At 46.5% G+C, this 24,527-nt stretch overlaps 1 long non-coding RNA gene across 4 annotated transcripts in view; it reads right to left on the minus strand.

The window, feature by feature from the left end:
* Positions 1-627: 627 nt before the first annotated feature.
* Positions 628-24,527, minus strand: part of LOC118673288 — a 200,692-nt gene continuing 176,792 nt past the window's right edge. For 3 of the 4 annotated variants that reach the window (XR_004973347.1, XR_004973344.1, XR_004973345.1), the window contains exons 4-7: positions 11,771-11,864; positions 4,865-5,019; positions 3,450-3,681; positions 628-1,650 (exon numbers count right to left, since the gene is read on the minus strand). This is a non-coding gene — a long non-coding RNA (uncharacterized LOC118673288). Of the gene's footprint in view, positions 1,651-3,449; positions 3,682-4,864; positions 5,020-11,770; positions 11,865-12,392; positions 12,530-24,527 lie in introns of all 4 variants that reach the window. The other variant, XR_004973346.1, reaches the window with a different exon arrangement.

A 24,527-nucleotide genomic window follows, 5' to 3' on the forward strand; every position in this document is an offset into this window, starting at 1 on the left:
CATAGTTTGCTGACTCCTGATTTAGATGTACACATAGAGCTCACCTCACATGTAGGTGCTGAGTGATGTGGCATGGTTAGAGGAAAGGACCTCATGTCCCCACTGCCATCCCTCAGAAGGTGCCGAATACTAGAAATTCCACTATTAGAAAGTCATTCCTTTGAATTAAGCATTGAAAGGAGAGATGCCCGTCAAAATGCAAATAAAAGAATAACAGATAAAGATTAAGCTTTACTTTGAGTTGGAATACTGTATAATTTTTTAACTGAGTGGCCGGGACCGTGCTTGGAGGTGCCAAGCACCTGGCTTTCTGGAACAATGGAGACATCTCATCTACCATCCTAAAGCAATCCTGGCCTCCCTCCTTGGCTCTCCACCCCTCCTGACTCTGCACCCCGCCTGTGTGTACCGATCGCCACCATTAGTGTTGAGTCATCCACAGGTCTCCCCCAGCAGGCCCCTAAGGCTGCAGGTGGCCCTAAAACAGTGGTTCTCAACCTGTGGGTCGCGACCCCTTTGGCGGTCGAACGACCCTGTCACAGGGGTCGCCTAAGACTATCTTGTATATCAGATATTTACATTACGATTCATAACAGTAGCAACATTACAGTTATGAAGTAGCAACGAAAATAATTTTATGGTTGGGTCATAACATGAGGAACTGTATTTAAAGGGCCAGAAGGTTGAGAACCACTGCCCTAAAAGAAAATGTATCTCTTCCAAGGGGCACTTCTTGCCTGTGAAGCTGAACACTGGACCACTATGTATTCCTCCTCCCTGTGCCAGCGTTCCAGGGACACTCAGTTCCAGAATAGGGGGGGCGAGCTGCAGGGATCTGCTAACTCCAACTCCAGGAGGGAAGGGAGCTGCAGAGCCTAGAAATGCCTCGCTGGCTTAAAATGTGGGGGCTGTCAGTGGAGAAGGGTCCAAAGTCAATTCTTGCAGGGTAAGGAGAGACAAGAAACTAGTAATTCTTGGTAGGCGTGCTTTATCCATCTACTCTGTCATTGGACTAGGGCTCACCATGACTATGGTTAATTGTTTCCATGTTGCAGATGTGGAAACTGAGGCCGAGAGGTTAAATAACTCATTGGAGGTCCCGCGGCCAGTAAAATGTAGTCGTAGGCCTGAAGCCATGCTTGTTAAGTGAACATCAGCTCTGTCCTACCCGGTAGCACCGCTTTCCCGGCCTGTCCTTCATCTCATGGACCTGTCAGCCCAGCACTGGCTGCTGCCAATCCCTACCCGCCATAGGGGAGACAATGGGCCTTAGGACCCGGGGATTGCCCCCAAGGTGCTTCAGCGGAGTCTTGTCAATGGGCAAAATGCCAGCGCTCAGGACTCCATCTTTCCCTCCCGTCTCCTCCACCAAGCCCGCTCCTCCCTCACCTCGCACGGAGCCAACTCACTCCCGGTAAATTCCGTGCTTTTCCATCCCAGTGAGCTCAGCCTGTACTTTGATTTGGGTGCAAGCAGCTGCAGGTGCCTCGAGTCATCATGTGCTCGCGTCCCCCTCGCGCTGCAATGTCATCCATGTTTACTTGCTGCTCTGGACTTGAGATCCTGTCAGGATGCCAACCGGCGGGGCCGCCAGGCACCACAGCTGACAGTCAAAACTGGGAGGCCCAGTCCTTCTTCTGGAAAAAAGGGCTAAAGAGGTTAATACACTCAAGTCAGGATAAACACACCAGCTGTTAGAGTTGCTAATATTTAATATCATGATCAAATAAATAACTCGGGAAGAAACCTCTCTCACACACACTGCAGAAGCCCGCAGCCCACTGCTCCAACCGCGATAGCTACAGATAAAATTAATAAATTATCTTAAAAGCCTCACAATGGAGTAATGGCCGGGACACAATTAAGAAAACATTTGCATAGAGCCTGCTGCTACTTCTGCCCAGGCACACAGTCCCCCGGGTCAGCCCTGGAGACAGGAGCTGGAGGAGCATAAGGAGGGAAGGAAACCCCAACCATTTGAGGTTTCCCTCTTGGTCTGGTGGGATCTCAGCCCAAGTAACCCTACTTTTGCTTCCAAAGGGGAGATCGCCCTCTTTAAAAAAACACAACGCGCCCTAACCGGTTTGGCTCAGTGGATAGAGCGTCAGCCTGCGGACTCAAAGGTCCCAGGTTCGATTCTGGTCGAGGGCATGTACCTTGGTTGCGGGCACGTCCCCAGTGGGGAGTGTGCAGGAGGCAGCTGATCGATGTTTCTCTCATCGATGTTTCTGGCTCTCTATCCCTCTCCCTCCCTCTCTGTAGAAAACCAATAAAATATAGTTAAAAAAAAAAAAACAAAACACAATGCACTTCTAACACTTATATCCACCCTCACAACCAAACAATTTCTTTTTGCAGAAAATTCACTCAAACTTAGACCTAGATCTGTGTTGTCTCAGCTGGGACTCTGCGCCTTCGCATGGACGATGGACCATCTCACTGGTTGGTACAGTGCTTTGCAGTTCTCTCTGCAGCTACTTTGTACCCAGATACCAGCCAGAGTGATGAGAGCCTATTTTTCTCTTATAGTTGTAGCCTTCTGACTCCCCAAACACTGATGTTAACACTGAGCAGGACAGAATTTTAACGGCCTGTTAACTGTGTCAGGAAATCGTCAATGTTTTTTTTTGCCCCAGTTCCCTGGCTGCTGTTCACCTGGGCTACAGGAGCAGAAGATGATGCTCAGTGCATTTGGGGGTGGAGGGGATGAACATGGACTAATTTCTTTCTAAGGCTCCAAAAAATGTTTTCCAGGTCACAAAGCACTGAGCAAAATGAGCTCCATATCCAGTTTATGTTGTATATTATAAGGGAAGCTGGTCTCTGCGACTCTGTGAAGGTTCCATGAGCATTTTTTGAGATAAAGCCTATATTTCAAAGGGCCAGGGTTGAGCTATTTCCCTTCTCATCAAGCAAAAACCTGGCATCCCATTGGTCTGTCCAGATGTAATTTTGTTTGGGTTTTTACACTGTTTGATTGAGATCAAGTCATGAATTTCTGTTCTCTAAATGGGCAGAGGGATGGCAATTTATGAGGTCTGAGGATGCCTGATGTTTAGCTCAAAAGCACAGCCAGATGAATTTGGGTGAGAGGGAAGGCGGCACGGCGTGATCACCCTGGCCAATTTCGGGGCAATTTCTCTTTTTATAAACTTGTGAAAACCCAAGCAGGTGGGCGTAGTTTTACTACTCTGCTATCTGGGGCTGCATGGGTGGGATGGACCAGATGGAAAGAATCCTAATCATTCAAATGGGACTTTGTTCTAGTGGGACTTGAAAGTAATTTTCCTGTTGACATTGTATTTGTGCAAGGGTGAGCTCGATGACCGGACTGTCCGCACGCTTTCTGGGGAGTGCTGGGAATGGTGGACATGCAAATGACGTCCGCCCACACGCCTCTGCTTTGGGTCCTGATGGACTTCCAAGGGCTCAGCGCCCCCTCTGCTCACCTGCCATCCTCTCCAGGTTCGCTCAGCTTCTCTGGTTTTTCAAATGATTTTTCAAGCGTGTAGAGAAAATGCAGCCGCTGACAGGGAAGAAGGCCAGAATGATGGGTCCCCCCAGACTCCTGAGAAGACCTAGAGCTGATCAGTGGTCGAGCGGGGGTGCCGGCTCCCAGCATCGGGCTGTTGTGGGTCCTCTCCTCCCAGCGTGGGGGTTTTTAGAGGAATGAAACCATGCCTGTGAGAAATGCCTGAAATTTAGATATGATTGTTTTTTTCTATTTCTATTAAAATACACCTGGATTGGAGGTGAGATAAAAATTAGTGTTAAGTCATGAGGATGAAAGAGAAAGAGGGAGTGAAGAGAAATCTGGTGGCAGGGGGAGGGAAAGTGGAGGAGAGAATGTGGGGAAAGGAGGGGGAAGGATGAAGAAAACCGAGCCCAGTTCTGGGACCTAGATCTGTGTTGTCTCAGCTGGGACTCTGTGCCTTCGCATAAGCGGTGCCCTCCCTCTAACCTCCTTTTTACCCTTTTCTCCACCCCAACCTCCTGCTCCCATTCTGAGTCTTGGGTCAAGCCTGCCCACTTCTCAGCACAGAGCTGATGCCTCTTCCCCTCTGCTTCATTTCTGTTCTGCACAGGCTGTCTGTCTGTCCTTCGGTCTCCTGGAGGGAGGAAATGAGTCTTTACTTCATAGCTTCCCCAGCATCCTCACTCATGCTAGGCTCTCGTAAATGTTTGCTGAATGAATGAATGAATGAATGAAAGGAAATGAGAGAATTGAAAATAACTAGAGATTTACCAAATACTGCTAGTGTAAATCCAAGAACATTTAATTAGGTACTATTATAAGCATTTGCTAATAATAGAAATACAATGTCTTAATGATAAGTGAAACAGTGGTATTAATGTCATACTCAAGAGATTTCTTTCTAACAACAGCTGGTTATAATGCCCTTTTAAAAAAGGAATATGCCTGTCAGTATTATAAAACGAATCTCTATTAACAAGCTTATGTAGAAGCTGAGTGAGGTCCTTCTTAAAACATATACAAACACAGGTAGTTAAGATAAACCAGGCTTACATATCCAGGAACTAGGTGAATGTAAAAATCTGAGATACATTGACTTACAGGCAGTTTTGGTTTTCATTTCTGAACTCAGTGACCGAGCTGTCACTAGGAGTTCACTGCACCCGAGACCAGGCAAGCTCCAAATACAGGAACCAGATAATCCAATGCACGGTCCCTATCAAACTTTCACTCCCTGCCACTCTTACCACCTGACTAGTCCCAGGAGACCCTGGTAAGATGAGGGAGGAACCGACTTCCACCTTCACTGATGGGGATACAGGAGCCTAGAGAGTTAATGGCACCCATTGCACCCACCGAGGCAGCCTGGCAGTGCAGCAGGGGTCTGACCTCTTATTCCAGTCTGCTCCCGCCAGGGAGAGAGGAGCATGGAGCCAGGGTTGATTCTGCGCAGGACGAACTCTGTGGGTGGGCGCCGGTTGCTGCCTTCTTCTCCCAGGCCACAGAAAGCCAGATGCTGAGTTGCTTTTCTGGTTGTCTTCAGGCTAGTAACAAAGAGAGGCGATTAAACAGAAGGATTGAAATTAGACACCAAGGAGAACTTCTGTTTGCTGGGATGATTTTAAAAGCTGAAATAAACTAGTAAAGTTCTTAGGGAGTTTAACTGCTACCACGGTTTCTCCAGCAGAATTACAAAGGTCTCAGACTCCTTGGTGCGGATTCTCACTCAATCCCCAAATCCAGGCAGGGAAAGGGCAAGCAGGCGCCGCAGCTCCCACTCCGAATTCCCAGCCTCCCTCCAGCTTGAGCCCCATGCTTTATTTATGTGAATTTTTTTTTTTCATGTCGACATTTAACTCTCCTCGCTGCAGAAGGTGGTTTCCCCAAACTGCCGAGAACGTTCCTTGTCTGTATATTTTATTCATATGGATCTGGTGTTGGCCCATCCCTTCCGGAAAGAGCTGAAATTTGCCCTTGAGGCATCAGATGGAGTAGTCAGATTGTCAAGTGTGTCTCCTAATTGAAGTGAACATTGGCGCAGTATTTGTCGACTGGAAATAAACAGCCCCAATGAAGTAGCAGGTTTACAACCTTCACGCGCTTGCTTGGGTCTTGCTGAGAGTTGAAGGAAACATGCAGGGAGAGAAGCGATTTCTCTTGGAAATGGAAACATTGCGGGGATGTCTTTCTTAGACCAGGACTCTCCTAGAGCAGGGGTGGGCAAACTTTTTGACTCGAGGGCCACAATGGGTTCTTAAACTGGACCGGAGGGCCGGAACAAAAGCATGGATGGAGTGTTTGTGTGAACTAATATAAATTCAAAGTAAACATCCTTACATAAAAGGGTACGGTCTTTTTTTTTTTTTTAGTTTTATTCATTTCAAATGGGCCGGATCCGGCCTGCGGGCCGTAGTTTGCCCACGGCTGTCCTAGAGCCAGGAACGGCTGACCTGGGGCCTGCACGGGAGCAGTCAGCGGGGATTGTTTCTAGCCCTCCTGTCCCAGGGTGCCTCCTCCTCCAACACTCAGGGGTTCAGGATCAGCCTGCTTGCTGTCCCCCATCAAACCCTCTTATTGGCAAGTCTCTGCTATCAGAGTGTGAGGAACAAAAAGCAAAAGTGCGGTCAAGTCAAAAAGAGGCCTAAGGACCCTCTCCACACCTTTTCACACTGTGTCATGAGTCCCAGCAAATTCAGAAGCTCTGGGCCTACAATACTGTCCCAGCCTGTCTCGGCCTCCAGCACCCCTGCATGGGCCCCGCTGACAGCTTTGTAGTGAACATTCTTGGGGGACGGGTATGGGTCAGACCCCCTGCTGCGCTGCCCAGCTACCTTGGTGGGTGCCATTAGTTCTCTAGGCTCCTGTACCCCCATCAACAAAGGTGGAAGTCAGTTCCTTCCTCATCTTACAAGGGTCTCCTGGGAATAAAGTTAGGTGATAAGAGTGGTAGGAGGTGAAAGTTTGATAGAAAGGGAGGGAGGGACCCATTCTCGGGGGACAGTTCGGGGAGTCAGTGCAAAGCCTTGCAAATGAGAATGTTGGTTCTCCCCAAGGTCATGCTCCAGAGCAAGCAAGAGAAAGGGACCCAAGTTAAGCCCAAAGCTGAAAACCCTGCCTCTCTAATAAGGCTGTGCAAAAATTACAGGCGGGGTGAGCGACTTCCCTCCAGTCTTGGGGAAGTCAAGTTTGGCCCCTCCCAGCACTTTCTTGCTTTCCTCAAGAGACCCATCAGAAGTAGGCCATTTCCTTCCATGAAAGCTCCCTGTGGGCCCGGTTCCTCATCTCCTGCTCGCCATCACCCTTCTCTGGTCCGTTCCAGCAGGTCCCCAGGCCTCCCTAGCTGGCACTAGGCCACCAGCCCCTGGACACCCTCCTCCACTGCCACCCTGTGGAAGCTGTCACTCCGATGCACCAGGCTCCTGCCAGGGAGCTGGCGGATCCTGACCTCTGGCAGGTCCTATTGTCCTCCCTTTAGTCTAGATGGGGCAGCTGGCCTGAAAGTATTCACAAGCGCCATAAACCCTACTTGGCCTTCTCTGGTAGTGACTGGTTTTTCTCCCCTCCTCGGAGGAGAGGGAATGGGGGGTGGAGAGATTGAGACAGCACGTTCCTGCAGTGACTCTGAGAAGGCACTGACTCTTGAGGATAGAAGAGAGGAATCTCACCTCTAAGGTCCCTGCAAAAAGTCTTTGTGACCTTCCCCTGTGACATCCGGTCAGGGCCAGGACTTCCTCCCAGCACATCCATTCCTCCTGAAACCATCGCCAGCTCTCTCTCCTTGCATTTGGCTTTGTTTTGTAATCTGCGTCTGCTCCGGCCACTGCATTAGCGTCTCTTGAGGGCAGAGATGTTGCTTTCACCTCCACATCTCCAGGACAAGCCTGTCATAGATTCTTACTGTTGAATTGAAGAAACTTTCCCTAACTGAACAAGCAAATGAACTTCAGGCATTGCCCTCCCACCTCCTAGCCTTGCGCTTTATCAGAACAGGTGAGCCAAGTCAGTTACGCTAAGAAAACTTGAAACCATCTTCTATCACCAGCTTTTAGGGACATTGTGATAAATCTTAAAAAGTCAAATTGTGGATTTTATGCCTTGTTGCAAGTCATTTGTTCATTAGGGTTACTGTAAACCAAGTGATGATGGGGGTGGGGACACAGTATAATTTTCCTATTTTAAGCTTGACCTGTCCTTGTGGATTCATGGCTTTGTCACTTTAAATGAATGCCATGCCTTAATGGGCAGGTTAGGGGAAGTATCTTAGAGATGGGCTATTTGAAAATGCACCCCCACATGTTAGCAAGTTGCTAGCTAGAAACCTAACATATATGTGGGCCTGGCTCCTCAACCTCTGCTCCCCGTCACCCTTTCTGATATATGTGTTAGATCAGCTCTATAGCTAATGGAATCCAACTTGTCTCTCTGGAATGAAACTAAACTTGTAGAAGCCCAACTCTTCATCAAGGCTTGTTTAGCATTTTGTTATAACTTTCCCCCTCTGTCTTGAAAACACATTATTTATAAAACCTTGGTCCCAGAAGAAGGCAAAACAAAGAAGTGGCGATGGCAGGTGTCAGGGGTAAGAAATCAGTCACTCCTCTTAGAGTGGGTGATTAATCAGTAACTGTTGACCTGCTCTTAGTGGAGAACACAGACTGGGCTGCCATCACATGGCTTATAACGACCTCCCCATGTGACATTCCTTGTGGGTTGGAGAAGATAAAGGAACTGAGGAGTTTCCAACATGTGTTCTGACAGAGAGGCTGGGATGTGTAAAATTCCCCTGTGGAATAAGTTCCCTGGTAGGAAAATCTTTCCGTCTCTCTCCTGTTCTTCTCAATGATCTCCTAATGGGCAGATCTAACGACCTTTTCTAATTTTTCATTTTCTTTAACATCTTCTCTAGCATTTGATATGCTTGACCATCTCTTACACTAGGATTTTCTTCATAATGATGACCGTTCTTCATATATCATGACCTTCAAATATCCTACCTAGCCCGAAATGACTTGGAGTCGTGCCTCCCCTGTCCTAGTTATGTTCCTTTCTGAGAACTCCTGCTCCTGCCTCTAGTCTTCCTCCTCTCACCCCTGACTGACACATTCACTCAGGTTCTGCCCTGGGGCCTCTGCTCTCCTTTATTTTTTAAAAAATATATTTTATTGATTTTTTTACAGAGAGGAAGGGAGAGAGAGTGTTAGAAACATCGATGAGAGAGAAACACCGATCAGCTGCCTCCTGCACACCTCCTACTGGGGATGTGCCCGCAACCAAGGTACATGCCCTTGACCGGAATCGAACCTGGGACTTTTCAGTCCTCAGGCCGACGCTCTATCCACTGAGCCAAACAGGTTACGGTTCTTTATTTTTAATATATTTTTATTGATTTCAGAGAGGGAGAGATAGAAACATCAATGATGAGAGAATCATTGATTGGCTGCCTCCTGTATGCCCTCTACTGGGGATCAAACCCCCAACCCCAGCATGTGCCCCTGGCGGGAATCGAATGGGACCTTTCAGTCCGCAGGCCAATGCTCTATCTGGCCAGGGCATCTCTGCTCTTCTTTAAAGAAGCCGTCTCTTCCCAGCTGCCTCCAAGGAAATGGCTTCCACATCTGCTATCTTTGGTCCTCACCTGCATTCCTTTCTCCAGCCCCACGTATACCACTGCCTGCTGGACATTTCCCCTTGGATATTCTACCAACACCCCAATGATTTCACTATATTTCTCTCATAAGTGGACCCCTGCCCATTTCTATTAATTCTACCAGATCTCTAGTCTCTATACCTTAAATGCTTTCTCCTCCCTCATCTCTTCATAGCTCCTCAGTGACCCAGTTCCATTGATTCCTGCTTTCTCCCTTCCTTTTGATTCCATTTCCGTGATTCTAATTCAGGTCTTGCCATCCGATACCTCAGTTATTGCAATGTCCTCTTAATTTATTTCTCTGCCACCTTTAGTCTTGAATATTTTGCCTGATTAATCTTCCTAAAATATTACTTCCTTCAAATAACACCCAGGATCCAAAACCTTCTCTATCTCCCCACTGGCTAATCCTGGCATTCAAGGCCTTTTGAAATCTGGCCCACATCCACTCTTCCCAGACACATCCATCACTGCTGCGTGCAAACTGGTCTCTTTGGTACCTTTGAAACTGAAATTATTTGACCCCATTTTGTTCCCTCTGCTGCTCTCTTTTTGAAATACTCTCCTCCTCCTCTGTCCAGTGCAAATCCTACCACGCCTACAAACTCGGGTCAAGGTCAGCAGTTCAGGCTTCATGAGGAGTTCAACTGTAACACATGCATCCATTCAGCAACTATTTATGGAGCACCTGCTCTATGCCAGCCACTGTTCTAGGCACTAGGGATGCAGAGGTGAATACCAGCCAAGGTCCCTGCTCTCCTGGAGCTTAAATAAATAATAAGTACTTTTAGAAGTAGTAAATGCTACTAGATCTCAGCAACTCTCCATGAATGAGACACAGAGTCTCATAGAAATGAAATGCCTTCTCGGAGACCATGTAGTTAGTGAGCCACCATGGCCTGGATCGCAGGTCATGTCCTCTGGGTTCTTTCCATTACCTTCACTATTTCTTTTTTTCTTTGGTTAAACTCCTCAAGGTCAGGACACAATTCTCTCAAACTTGTCCTAGCAGTTACCATGCTACCGGGCATGTTGCAGGTACTCAACGGCTACTTGTGGGAAGAAAGAATTAGGGAAAGCGGAAGGCAGCAGGGAGATGGGGTGTCCTTATTAGGTCACAGACACAAAGTGTCAGTTTTCCTCATCTGAGCCCATGTGTCTTATTAGCATCACATGCATTATCCAAATCACTTAGCCCACCAGAGGGTCTGGGGTTTAATAAAGATGCTGTCAGGGAGTACCGGCTTTTATTTTCCACTAAATTTCCCTTGCAAGTAGCAAATTCTATCATTTGGAGTGTGAGTATGACCCAGGGGTACTCAGTGTCCGGCCGGCTTCCTACTCCTGACGGTGACGAGACAGAACAAGATAGAGCTCAGCAGGACCAAGACTGGGAAGAGTCAAGACAATTTGTTTACAACAATCTGAAACAGACATTGGTTATACAATGGTTTCCTTTTACTTTTCCATATTCTGTTGTCTACTACTTTTGAGGAAGAAAAACAGGAGGTGAAGGGAGGGAGGAAAGGAGAATTTATTACCAGTTCCTATTTATAGAATCGCAAGGCCAAACTAAACTATCTTCAAGGAAAGGGGTATTTAAATTGCATTTGAAACAGGATTTGAAATATGCCCATACTTTTACCTAAATGGTCATTCTTGTTCCTTCACACCAACGTTTAGTGGATCCCATATTAATGATTATGGTTTAACTAACAAAACCTGTAGTGAGGAATGGCACCCCCAACTCTGATCTCCCTTTAAATTATTTTCCATGTAGCATACATCCTATATAGCCGGGCATAAAGCTCTATTGAATAGCTCATTTGAGCAGAGAATACTTTTGAAAGAATATTAGTAAACTCTTTCAATGGAGTCAAAACACCAAAATGGAAAATTCAAGTTTTGAAGAGAGCCATTAAGTATGATTAAACCTTTAAAAAGGAGAGAACAACGCCTGCAGAACTCTATTTAGCCATTTCATATCTTTAATTGTCCAAAGATTTACTTTAAAAGCACAGACATGAAAGGATGCCGAATGTTACAGTAGTTAGAGGGGGAGAGTGAAGATAAGGCCTGTTCACCAGCAAATGGAGCTAAGCCCAGAAGTAGAGACAACAAAAGCGCAGGGACCTGCTTCCTTCTACAATATATACATAGAGAGGGGAATAAAAAGGCAGCGATTCTTGACTTAGCTTTGAGGAGCACAATGGGCATGATTAGGGATCCGGAGTGGGAGCGCATTTAAGTAGCAGTGGCATCCACCAGTCAGCTGGTAATTAGGATGAGAACTGAGGGGGACGAAGCCGAGGAGCGAGAGATGGAGAAATGGGAGAGAGTCATTTGAAAGGTTTTTTCAAAATTTAAGGAGATGAACATTCACTTTGGAAGCTAATATTATCATCTGCTTTCCTAACCTCAAACCTTGGAGGCTTTGATTCAGTAAAAATGGGATGAGACCCAAGAATTTGTATTTTTAAAGAGCCTACAAGGTAATGCTGTTGCTGCTGGTTCTTGGACCCATTTAGAGGAAGGGGGAAGAGTGTGGGACAGAAATCTATAGAAACACACACACACACAGAGAGAGAGAGAGAGAGAGAGAGAGAGAGAGAGAGAGAGAAAGTGTTCCCAAATGGCAGCCATCCTACCTTCTTGTTCACTGTCAAACATGCGAGGCAGTCCAGGGAAAGAAGTCAGCAGGGAATTTGATCCAGGAGAGTATCAGCAAGATGGGGTTTCCTTCTGGAAAAGAGCAGGGATGAAGGAAAGTTATAAAAAAAGGAGAAAAAGAGGAATAAAAAACACAATAGCAGGCACTCAGGAAAGCAAAGTCCTGAGTTGAATATTCGTTAACTGTCCAACAACAGAAGTCAGCAAAGCAATGTGATCATATGCTTTGGTATATATTGATGATAGTACTTTACAAAATACTCATGCCTTGTGATGAAAGGTTGAGAAATTAGGATGGGCATATGTAAAATTGTGGACTGTTAGATTGTCAAGTGATTTGCGAGAGTATAAAAAACTTGTGGTTTCAAGGCATGCTCTATGGCTTTGAAGATGGATCTCAAAGTAAATCACCGAGAGAGGGAGTCACCAAGCACTGCCCCCTGCCACAGTCAGAGCATCTCTGTTAGAGGTAAGATTCCATTTGAACAGGAAAGTACTGATTAAATGTGTTTAAAATTCCTGCTTCTGGCCATTTCCCCTCATTTTACAGAGGGGAACTCTGAGGTCCTAAGAAGCAGTGTCTTGTCCAAAGTCACTCACCGTGCTTGTGGCAATTTGGATCTAAGCCAGGCCTGGAACTGCTGGATCCTAGTCCAACGAGTACTCCTCCGGAGCACCTCACCACCCCTTTAGACACTGGAACTTGTCAAGCAAGTGTGTTTTACAAGACTTTGCCACTGCGTGAGGAAAGAACATTTTAAGGGTCACGATTTAATCAGTGGCACATCTGAACGCATGTGATAATGAGCAAGGTCATCCCAGTGTGTTACTTTACATTCTTTTGAAGTAGAAGGGTTCAGTGAGGTGAAGAGGAATAAACAGGACTCCTTGGTTCAGAAGGAAGCGGGAACACCTGTGGAGTACTTAAAATACTCGAAGCCTGTTACACACATCACAAACCTTAGACCTTCTCCTTCGCATAGCAACCCAATGAAGCCAGCTAAATTACCCTCATTTAGCCATGGCCATGATTGAGGCCCAGCAGGCTTCATTCAGTTGCCAAATGGGGATGACAAGTCTGGGTGACTTCAGGGCCCCAAACTTTTTGTACTTAATTCCATTGTCCTCCGGACAATGGAATGCTTTTGGTTCTTCATGTCATGCCTTTGTGTGGTACTGAGTCTAGTATATATACTACCATGGGGGATGGCTGTACATTAAGAAAGAGAGAGAGAGAGAAAAAAAAGGAGAGAATTTTTCAATTAAAATATGTCAAATTCAAACATTCAGGAAGATTCACACAAGAGCTGCCATGGGCTGTTCCGGCAATTCTTGATTTCCAAGGAATTCTAAACAGGTCCTTTGGGGTCAGCACATCCCTACATAAAGCTCTTCCCTGGCTTCCAGCTTTCCTTCAGCCCATCCTTAGGGGAGTTGTTGGGGGGGATCTGAGTGAAGACAGCAGGGGACAGGCCCTGAGGATAGAGCTTCAGACCACCTTTTCCTGCTCCCAGGCCATGGACTTTAGCACAACACAGAGTCAGAGGCTTAGAAGGGGCAGCTGTGTTTGTGCCTCTACACCGCTCTCAACATTTCTTCCACTTTTCTGTTATAAAGATGGTGCATAATTGAAAGTCTAAAAAGTGGAGAAAATAATACTTACGATCCTGACAACTTTACATATACCTGTCTTCATTCTGGTGAATTCTATTCCCATTGTCTGCATAAATAGAGATTTCATGTAGTTACAGTCCTTTTGGGCACATATTTTGCATCTCACTCCCCCTGCCCCTACACACAGACTCACAGACTTAACTCTACATTACAGATTTTTTCCAGGAGGCATGTGGTTACATCCTTGTTTCTTCCCCATGCTTCTCTCCCTTCCTTTCTTTTATTCACTCCCCCTATTCTTTCTTTGTCATTTTGCCTCTCTTGCTCTCCCTTCCATGTTTTTCTTCCTTAATTGAACTGAAAGCTTGCCATAGGCTCCTGGTAATGAAGACATGGCTGAGTTCTGACTGGGTCTCCTGTCATAAATCAGTCTCACACGAGATGTTTCCTAGGAGTAAAATGGGGTAGGTGAGAGGAAGAAGGGGAGCTGTGGTCGTGACAATGGATCAGAATCCTGGGCAAGGGTGATTGTGGGGGTGGAATAAGAAAGGAGCAGGCTGTGCAGTCCATAGCATTAGGAGGTGAAGTGTTTCCTTCCCCATCATCAATTGGAAATAATAACGATAGTAGTAATAGTAATGTTCCAAGCAAGGCCCCCTGAGGAGGGTAAGGTGGCTTCTTGTATTGTTCTAAGTCATGGACATAGTTCAGTGGTGTTATAATAAACCCTTGCAAAGATGGTTTCCTGTTAAGAAAATGTGTAGAATCACAATGACAGCAGTGGATACTCCCAAAGCCCTTTCAATATATGAAGCACCATTTCAACCTACAAAAGCAAAGAAAACATTGTAGATAGAATTCTATTGTAGATAGAATGGGAGGAAGCTGACATTTGACAAGAAAGAGTTTAGCTGAAGTTTTCACCAGATGATTAATACAACAAGTACTTTGCAATGATAAGCATGTTAAGAGGGGCCAAATGCACCGATTGAAAATGTAGGAAGAAGCAAAGGTATTTCTGAAAGGGCAGCATGAATGAGGAGGCACATTCAAAAGATGGAAGGGAAGATACCTGGGGAAACATTAGTAGCTCCAAGGACTCCAATAAACGTTAAGTTGCAATTTATGGTATTTCTTTGTGGTTCAATTTCCTTGGCAATTATTATATCCAAGTGACACTTCAATTGAATTATCTATTTCAATTACTATTAACAAATCAAAGTCCTTAAGTTCGAGGAAATTACGAAGGTAGCTTCAGGAGAGTCCTACCCCTGACACTCCAAGCATAGCATCGCTTCTCTCCTCAGCACCCGGAGGCCCATCACACAGCGGGGCCAGGAAGGAGCTCGCCTGCACAATAGTGTCCAACATTTTCAAAGCACTTCTGGTGGATGCCACCTTCTCCGCGCCGTGTTGTGCTAACCCCAAGTGACCGGCCGCCTTTCTTTGCATAGGACACAATGGCAAATAGAAACATTAGCTCTCGCAATGTCGCAAGAATCTGACTGCATTATTCCTTGACCTCCGGAAAGATAATGTGTCATTTGCTGTACGGAAATAAAAGTTTTCAAAGCAGTTGGAAATATAATTGTGTACACTTCACTTGCTGAACCGCCTTTGTGAGGTTTATTTATTTGGCCCTTTGGAGCGAGAGAATGGGAGACTTTCACAGAGGTGACCACAGAGGTCTCCTTCCTTCTTTCCCCCACGGGCTCTGCCGGAAGGAAGATCCTGGGTGGGGAGGAGCGGCTCCTGGATGACAAAGCCCGGGATGGAAGAGCAAGAAGGCCCTGTCTGGTGTCTGAACACCCCTGAGGCGGGGCTGGGGGAATCTTCCTGGTGGGTGGATATTTACTGGAAGTCAATAGCCCAGTGGGCTTTGCTTGGATGCTAATGAGGCCAAGGTTATACAAGTGCCAACTGGTTTCCTTCTGTTCCCTCTGCAGTAAACCGCCTCCTGTCAGCGGCCAGGCCTCTCACAATGCAGGAAAAGGGGTAATGAAACAGGCCGGAGGCTTCTCCCAGACAGATGGCTCCCCAGCTGTTTCTGCCCATGGGTAACTTTTGTTGCCACCACTCATCATCCCCTAGAAAAGACTGTGAACTCTGAAGCCTTTCCCCACCAACTCTCTGGGGAAGCCTCTTCAGCCATAGGGCCTCCCTTCAGGACCGTTCTCAAGTAGATCATTTCTAACACGCAAGATGTCTTGTATTGGTGCGGGAGCCATCTCAGTCCCAGGTGAATGCAGAAGAGGTTGACCCCAGCCTCCTGATTCGTCTCACTTAGGAAGCCCTTGAAACACTATTCCCTTTCTTCAAGGCATCCATGAGCCCCCAGCCTTGGGGTACCCAGTAGCTCTTTTCTTTCTGATCTGTGAAATGGGCAGACTCAACCTTGCCCTTGCCAACATGCAGGGCTGGTGTGGAAACCAAATGAGGAAACGCGGGGACAGCTTTGGGAAGTGCGAAGCACATGCTAGCAAGCACGATCGGTCACTTCTCACTGACACCTCCAAAGTCGAAGTGATGGCTGTCAGCCACTCTGGTCCCCGAGGCAAAGGCGCTCTTCTTTATTGACACTGCGTCCCAGTTACTCTCCTTGGCCTGATGTAGTGGTCATTTTGGGCAGTAGCGACAGGAATGCCTTTGAATCCCTTCCCCTTTGTCCTTGGCATACTGTCCCTGTTCATCTCTTCCTCTTCTGAGCAGATGCTGCTTCCCAGCTGTGTCAGTCAGGGTTCTCCAGAGAAACAGAACCCAGAGGAATTGTCTCATGCCATTATGGGCCTGGCAAGTCCACAATCCCAGGGGCAGGCTGGGATGAATAGAATTTCTCTTTCTCTAGAAAAAAAATCTCAGTTTTTTCTCTTAAAGCCTTCAACTGATTGGATAAGGCCCACCCCCGTTATTGAGGGTAATTTCCTTTAGTTACAAAGTCAGCCAATTGCAGATGTTAACCACATTTTAAAAATTACCTTCACAGCAACATCTATATTGACATTTCATTAAATAACTGGGTGCCATAGCTTAGCCAAGTTGACACATAAAGCTAGCCATCACACCAACCTTCCACGGCTAGGTCCATTTTTTGGGTAAAGCTTTCTGAGCAGCTGCTCATTCCACCATCAGGAGGGAGGTGGCTTTCTCCCTTGCTTTGTATCTTCTTTAGCTTTCAAACCCCTCTCCCCGCAGCTCCCCATGTGGAGGTGATGTCAACATCTCATCTCCTAGAAACAAGTATGGTTCTTTCATCTAGTCATCAGAGTAAAATCCATATTAATATTCCACAACCGTGGCTCTGGTAAATCAGTTAGGGTGTGGCTCTTTTCTGTTTAGAGAGAGGAGGACTGGGGGTTAGAGGGCAGCCAACTGCCCCTCATCAGGGAATTCAATTCTGACCCCAAATGCAACCTTTCAAGCAGCCCCCAGTCCTCCTTGGTGCAGTCTGGGACCCGATTCAGCGTGGGTCCAGAATAAAAAGGAAAGGCTGATGTGATTCCCCCCCTGCACACGCCCTTCGGCTCCGCTCTTTCCAAAAGTGAGGCTGGGTACTGGATGCCGGGGAAAGGCCCAGAAGGAACCCCCTGGGGCCCTGCCCTAAGAAATTCCATCCTAACGGTAGAAAGCACCCATGAACAGAAAGCAAGACGTGCTAGGTAGACACAAAGGAGCCGTGAAAGCAAAGCTTAAACAGAGCACTACCTCTTCGTAGGTAAGGGAGTCATAATGAGCTCTAAAACGGCAGGCACCGGAGAAAAACAACTGTAACTATTCCAGGTGTCGGTCTTCGCAGTGTTACCTTCTTTTTTATGCTTCGTTGGGGAGAAGATTTACGTTAAGTTTGCATTTCCTCAGAGCACATTCATTGATGACTAAAGAAGCCTGTCCCAAAGTCGCTGGAAAGCTGTGGGCCGCTGAGAAAGAAGTTGGAACTGAATATGCATTCATTCCACAAATGCAAAGTGAACAAGGGCGGAGCAGCATGGTACTGTGCGGGGGCGGTGCCGGGTGGCTGAGGCTTCCCCTATCAGTAAAGGTGACACACACAGAAAGACCTCTTCTGAAATAAAGCAGGACCAGGGGTTGGAAGGCTTGGGGGAGTACTGTCTTTTAGGGTAGCTAGCGGCCTGTGTGAGGGGGGTCCTCTAGGCAGAGACTTGGAAGAAGGAAGGGAGGAAGTTAGCCATGGGACATGGGAGAGGATTCACAGTGTATCCTCTTTCCTGAAATGACGAGGGCGGGTCCTGATAAACAGTACATCCTGTATAATCTGTGTGAAATGAAACACAGATGTACAGTATACATATTTGTATGTGTGCACACAATACCACCAGTTATAAGTATGAATGTAGATATTTACATAACTTACATAATAAATTATCTCTTCATATACGTATTTATCACATCTCTCTCAAGTAATATATGCCCAAATTTAACTTGAGTTATCTCTGAGCGATGCGATTACAGGTGAATTTCATGGTTTAATTTTCTTCTCTGATCTTCTATACCTCCCACATTTTATACAGCTCACCTGCTTTACATTTTCTGTCATGTATGAATTGCTCTCTTTAATCTCCCAAATGAAGCCGTTGTTCACGGAGATCTGAGTGTTTTCACAATAAACTAATGTGAAATAATGGTAATAGCTATATCCGTGACCGGTTGGTCTGTGCCGGGTAGTTCCAAGTTTTTTTAATGTACATTATCTTACTTAATCCTCACAACAGCATGGAGGCAGCTGCCATCGTGGCTGCATCTTCCTTCTCCAGCTGAGGAAGCTGCGGTGTGCAAGGGTCCGACTGCCCATGGCCACCCAGCCCTTGGGCACTGGAGCCGGGGTGGCTCCCAGCAGTCTGAACCCATAGTCCCGTCCGTAACATGGGCCACCACTGCCTCCTCTGAAGCCCAAGGCAGCCTCTTCACTGCTACTGTTTTTCATAGGTGGAAACTAGAAGACTTCCTCAGTGAGTCAGCCAGAGAACGGCCTCAGCAACATCTCTGCCTCTGCTATTGATACAGCAAAAGCCAAATGGAACCAGAATGAATGTATTTGATCAGCCCACCTCCCCGGTGGCGAGTTTATTTCCACAACAGGTGGAATGCAGATTTTCAAACCAATTTTGACTGCTTTGATGAACTGCAATAAATCAAATCGGAGCAAGGTCAGGTCTTGGGTAGGGGTGGACACAGCCTACACAGGCTTGGTCTGAAGTGCACCTTCTTCCTTTCCGCTTCTCTTCACCTCCTGCTTCTCCGCCCCTGTGTAGATTTCCTCTAGGGGACACTGAAGAGTGGATTCCATCAGGACGCCAGAGAAAGAGTTTGTTTCTTTTGAAATGATGTGGCTATGTGGTCTGATTCTTTTTTCTTGGTTTCACTTTCCTTTGGCTGTTTGGGTGACAGGGAAACTCTTGCTTCCTGGTTGTCCATGAACGAAAAGGCACAAGACCCACATGTGCTAGAGGCACCGAGTGAGGTGACAGCAGCCATGAGGGAGATCCATGGACACGGCTCAGACCAAAGCGGCCCGAAGGCGGGCCACTCGTGAGAAGCCCAGCAGTACCTGTGGTCCTTTTGCTGTGGTTTGATGTCTTCTGACCAGAGGGACCATCGTTAGTGTCAGTTTGTAGCATCTGAGATGCCCATAGTGAGAGCTTCCACGTGGGGCTGCCCCACTCTTACTGCATGAGCTTCAGCACCTTATCGAGGGTTCTGGAGACTCCGGGCACTTTCCCAAGCGCCCCAGTGTTTGGTTTGGATGTTTGGAGCAGTTAAGAGAGTGGTGATTTCTATTCTGTCCTTGATCCACCATCCCTTGGGCTCTCAGAGGCCTCACAACATCTGAGGCAGGAGTGTGGAGGAAAGAGAGTAGGGATATGGCTCAACTGCCGCTAAAAATCACAATAAATGTTCCCCATTACAGGAGCACTGTGGAGGGACGAGAGATTGTAACGAAAGGCCAGAGATGTGGTTAAATCAGACTTGCTTTACCCTGTGGTCCTGGCACAGTAACTGAGCGGCTGGAAGAAGATAACAGTCTTTGGATGGAAAGACCCAAAGGGCCCCTTAAATCTTTAATACACTCAATATGCAGATGACTCCTATCTCTGAACAGGTCTCCCTCACCTGCCTCGCCCCCAGTGCTTAGAGCTGACACCCCCAGTCAGGGTAAACAAAGTCACATGTCATATGACATTGGCTTCAGCTGGTCTGTGGATTTGTGGTGGTTTTTTTTTTTTTCTTCTTTCTCTTTTAATGTCCTGTGACTTCACCTTTCCCAGACTATAGACTTACTGCCTTTGCTGTCTGTTGTGGTTTTAAAGCTTGGCTAATGCTTGAAAATGAATTGCAACTTAAGAATCAAAGCTGAGTTGTCATCATGACTAGGAAGCAAGAAGGAAGTCACCAAATCAGTGTGTATCTGTATGTAACCCAGGTCACCTTTCGGGCCATGAGAAGCAATCAGTTCAAGTTGATGACTTGGTCTACCAATTGCAGTCAAAAAGGTCAAACTAGTTGCCACATGGAGATGCCCAGGGAAGTTGAGTCTCTGATAAAACCAACATGCTTTTTTCTTCAAGGATAAAGACATCAGATCATCCTTACAGTAAAGAAGTGTTTTTGTTTACAGTAAGAAGAAAAAGGTTGAGGAAACTCTCCCTTCATCCTTGTTCAGTATAAATATGGGACCATGTCGATGAGAGTGCCATGTCAGGGCCATAAGGAATAAACAAGTTGCTCTCTGACTCAGGTGTTTAGAGTTATATCGAAGCCAAACATTCATATGTAAAATTACTAACTAAGGTTAATGAGCATTGAGGGGCAATGGAGTTGAAGAATTTTTCTGTTGGAAAGATAGAAAACGGAGTCAAGCAAAGATAGTCTTTAGAGATGCATCTCTGGAACAGAGCAAAAGAAGATAGACAGTTTCACCTCTCATGGAATTGCTTTAAGCTCGATCCCCAATGGGCATTAGGGTGAGAAGCAGTAGCCAGTTGCCAAACTATTCATCTAGTCCCAAGTCTACTGCTGTAACCATTAGATAGCAAAAGAACTGTCACACATCTAAGAAACTTCATATATGGAGTTCCTTGCAGATGCCTAGCATCATAAAAACAGGTGGACACCCAGTTCTTGGTACAACCTGAGCCATATCTATTTGTAATACTTTGCAAGCCAACTGTATTTGGGGAATTAGTACTCTATTATGGAGCTAAAATCTGGCCAAGGAGAGTCCTTTCTTCATAAGTAGGCAAGTTTGTTTTTTAACCCATCCCTTTCCCAGATTCCAACCAGCACCATGAAGGCTATTTCAGAAATCTTGAGTTGAAAAAGAGGGCCACAATGGGAGCTTGAGGGTGGTGTTCAAAGGGACAGGAATCTGGTAGAAGATGTAGAAAGAGAAGCTGGAGAAGGGAATGGCAAGCCAGGAGGAAGTAACATCTTGGAAACAAAGTTTGGAGAACCAGGTGAGAGGGAAATGGTTAAGAGTCTACATGGTACAGACAGGTGGAGACAAGAGGATGATGTAAATGTGCCTGTGCCATAACACGGAGGTCATGGGTGGCCTTTGCCAGAGCAGTTTAAATAGATAAGACAGAAAGCAGATTGTTGTGTGTCAAGTGATGGCTGAGGAATGAGAAAAAGGGAACTGTTCGTAGGCCATTCTGTTCAAAGGCCTATAGGGAGAACCTGGTTTATATGCTTAAACGATGGAAATTCTAGGAATAAAACAAGTCCAGCAATGCTCTAAGAGATGAGATCCAGAAGACAGGTGTAAGGCTCATCCTGGAATGAAAGGAGGAATCCTTTGAGACAGGGGAGGGAGGCACAGAAAAGCTTGTGGGGTGTAGGTAGGAATTTTAAGAAAACCCATGTCAATGACCCTTATAATTTTATTGTGAAATTGAAAGTAATATATAGTATGCTAAGAAGATGCATAAGACGCTAACTAAGAACATGTGATGGAATTGCTAATTGGTATTGAGGGGCAGCTGAGACTGGAGACCAGAAATCAGCAGTGACACTCGTCAGCACATTTGATTGATTTCCTGTAAGTCATACTCACTAGCTTGGGTTCAAGAGTGAAAGAAGCAGATGGTTTGGTTAATTCTTAGTCAAGGTGTTAACAGGCAGATGCAGCCAAAGGACAATTTGGCAAAGTAATTGCAGATGGCATGGCGGTGGGCACAAATGAAGAGATGGTGTATCACTGTGACAGACAGACTATTCATCGTTGAGAACTCAGAACTGTGGCTGAATGGAAAATGAACCCTTTTTGTGTGGTTGTGTTTCCATTTATCGTCTTGCTGTATTTACACAGGTTAGATCAGCTGCTGGAAAAAGCTCTATGGCTAGCCAACATTTCAGAACCACCCCTTTTCCATGAGTGCCCGATTAGCTAAGCTGGGTGTATCAGACAGGATGGGTGAAATTCTTGTTCATGAAAAATCCCCCGAGGTCAGGTGACCCTCTGGGGAGCCTGCCTTCACTCAGGGATGGAAGTTGCTTCCATCTTAGCTCTCTGTCATTTCAACACATGGCCTCTAAAGGGGCAGAAAGGATGAACCAGGCACACTGACTATTAATGATGCAAATGAGAAGTGATATGACAGTCAGTCCACATTCTCGTGAGCTCAAAGTCATCCAAGACCCCAATCGAACCGCAGAGAACGCTGGGAAAGGAAGGAGAGCGTGTGAACATTCAGGGAGCATCAATCACACTCTTAACCTGGATCAACTGCCACGTAGCCCAAGACCTGCACTGAGTTGCTGGGAACTTGACTCTAGTGATGAGGAGGGAAGGACTGGGAAGTGGGAAGTGTAACGTCACTTGGGGATGACTGTCCACATGGCGCCAGAGCACACAGTTGAAAAGTAAACGTATAAGCTAAACTGTAATTCTATGATCGGGTATAGTGTAGGACAACAAAGGCAGAGAGGAGGAGGAAGAGGAGAAGAGATGAAGAAAGATAAGGAGAAGGAGTAGTGGGAGACAGAGGGAAAGAAGAAGAGAAGCAACAAAAGCAACAAGGTCATTTGATGAAACTGGAATGTTGGTGTAATCATTTCCCCCCAAAATTTGGCCCAACTGGAGTCTGCTCACGGGAAATAAAACATAAATGAAAGTAAGGACAGCGGGAACTCGCCTGACCTGCCAGCCACATGGAATTTGCAGGGAGAAATGCCGCAAACCAAGCTGCCCCCTCTGAGTGGCCCTGGGTCTCCTCTGCCTTCCTCTCGTTCTTGCCCTAACTCCCCGTTTCAAACCACTGGATATTTAGAAACTGTTTTCAAGACCAAGAGATGGGAACAGGCCTCTTCCACCCACCACCGGCGCCGGTCTTGCGGGGAGCGTGCTATTTCTTTTTAATTTGCTCACTCAGTCCTGAATAACTTTTCAGAGGGCTCCAGACACCGCAGCGTGACAGCTTAACCAAGGCGCATCCCATGCGATGGAATTGCTCTACAAGCAACCTTGCCAAAGGCCCTTTTCGATGCACAAAGCTGGCTCTATCTTTGTATATTGAGGGAGCTAAATCAATGTTAAACGCTTGGCTCTTTTCACAGGACAATGACCAGGACCTAAGCTGCGTCCTTCCTTTTTGATTGACACTTGAAACGCAGCACGGGAATCAGCCAGAGGCGCTGCTACAAGCCGAACCCTCTGCTGGGATAACCACTGGTGACATCTGCAGAAAGGCCGACAAAAGGCAGTTGAAAGCTGTGTTTGTTGCCGTCCCCCCTCAGATCTCCTCGCTTTCATGGAGCTCCTTGCTTGCTTTAATATTATGATTCAGCACCTGGCTTTTTTGAACCTTGCTTTAAACTTCAAAAGGCGAGGTGGTATTAACAAACATGAAACGAAAAAGTGGCGGTAGTTTGATTTACTGTTGTCGTCTTATCAAGGGTTTTTTTGTCACCAGCTGCCACTTTCTGTCATCTTTGGAACCATTATCATTTCTCTAAAATCTAAAAGACTCCACTTAATAACAGCTTTGAATACAGGCAGGATCAGTAGCATACACAGTTCTGGGGATGACAGGACCATCAAATGCAAAGAAAGATGTTGCCAAAAAAAATATATTAATAATAAAAACCCCCCAAAAAACAAAAACCCAAACCACACAAATAAGAGCTGTAGTACTTTCTAGTGACCTTGATTTCAGAATTAAACAAGTCCAAGTCCAATCCGGTGCCATTGTTACCTTGGAATGCCCTGGAGAGTTTCCTTGAGAAGTTCCTGGTTGTGAGGGCTAGTGGGGAGTTAAACCTCAGGCCACAACAAGGCTCCCAGAGTCCAGGTAGGAGGGGAAGCTCTGCTCTCATGAAAAGGGCTGGAGTGTCCTCAGCCAGCACAGCTGCTCGGCTAATTAAGGGCTCATTGTCACCGACTTACTAATACTCTTGAGCAGCCACTTGATGCTGACACAGTTCAACCCTGCAAAGTCTCACCAAGGCAGAGGTCACTCCATGCTCTACTTTTTCCTAAGGCCTGGCAGCTCTGAGCTTCCCGAGCTAAGCCCTCCTGCTCCCCTCGCACCCCCGCCCAGCGTGGAGGTTAAAGCTGGGTCCATCACAGTAAGAGTAAGCCCACTGATGAATTCTGCTGTCTGCTCGGGAGACATGCAATCGGCCAGAGCCACAAGGGACCCTAAGATCACCCAGCCTGGTGGCTTTGATTCTCTCCCGAAGACCTTTGTAAAAACATTCACGCCTCACTCAGCTCCTTCCTACATCATATGAATCCAAAATGCCGAGGGTGGGCCACGGACACCTGTATTTTTAAAAGTTCTCTGGGTGATTTTGATTTCCAAAGAGGGTTGAGAATCAACCCTTACAGATGAAGCTTCTGAGAATCAGAGGAGTTAGGTCACTTGTCTAAGGCTGCACAGCAAGTACGTGGCAGACCCACGGAGGGGGCTGAGCAATGGCTTCCAAAGATGTAAGTCACAGTCATGCAAATGCCTGTTGTGGCCTCGCTTTCCTTCTTCCCATCTGTTCCCCATCCTAGGTCAGCACAACTCATCAACTTTCTGCACCCTTTCATGATGGGCTTCCTCTCTCCTCCTTCCTCATCCCCTCAAGGCCGCGAGATAGTAAGCATGGAGGAAATAACTG

Source organism: Myotis myotis, unplaced genomic scaffold, assembly GCF_014108235.1.
Source record: "Myotis myotis isolate mMyoMyo1 unplaced genomic scaffold, mMyoMyo1.p scaffold_m19_p_18, whole genome shotgun sequence".
Classification (NCBI taxonomy): Eukaryota; Metazoa; Chordata; class Mammalia; order Chiroptera; family Vespertilionidae; genus Myotis; species Myotis myotis.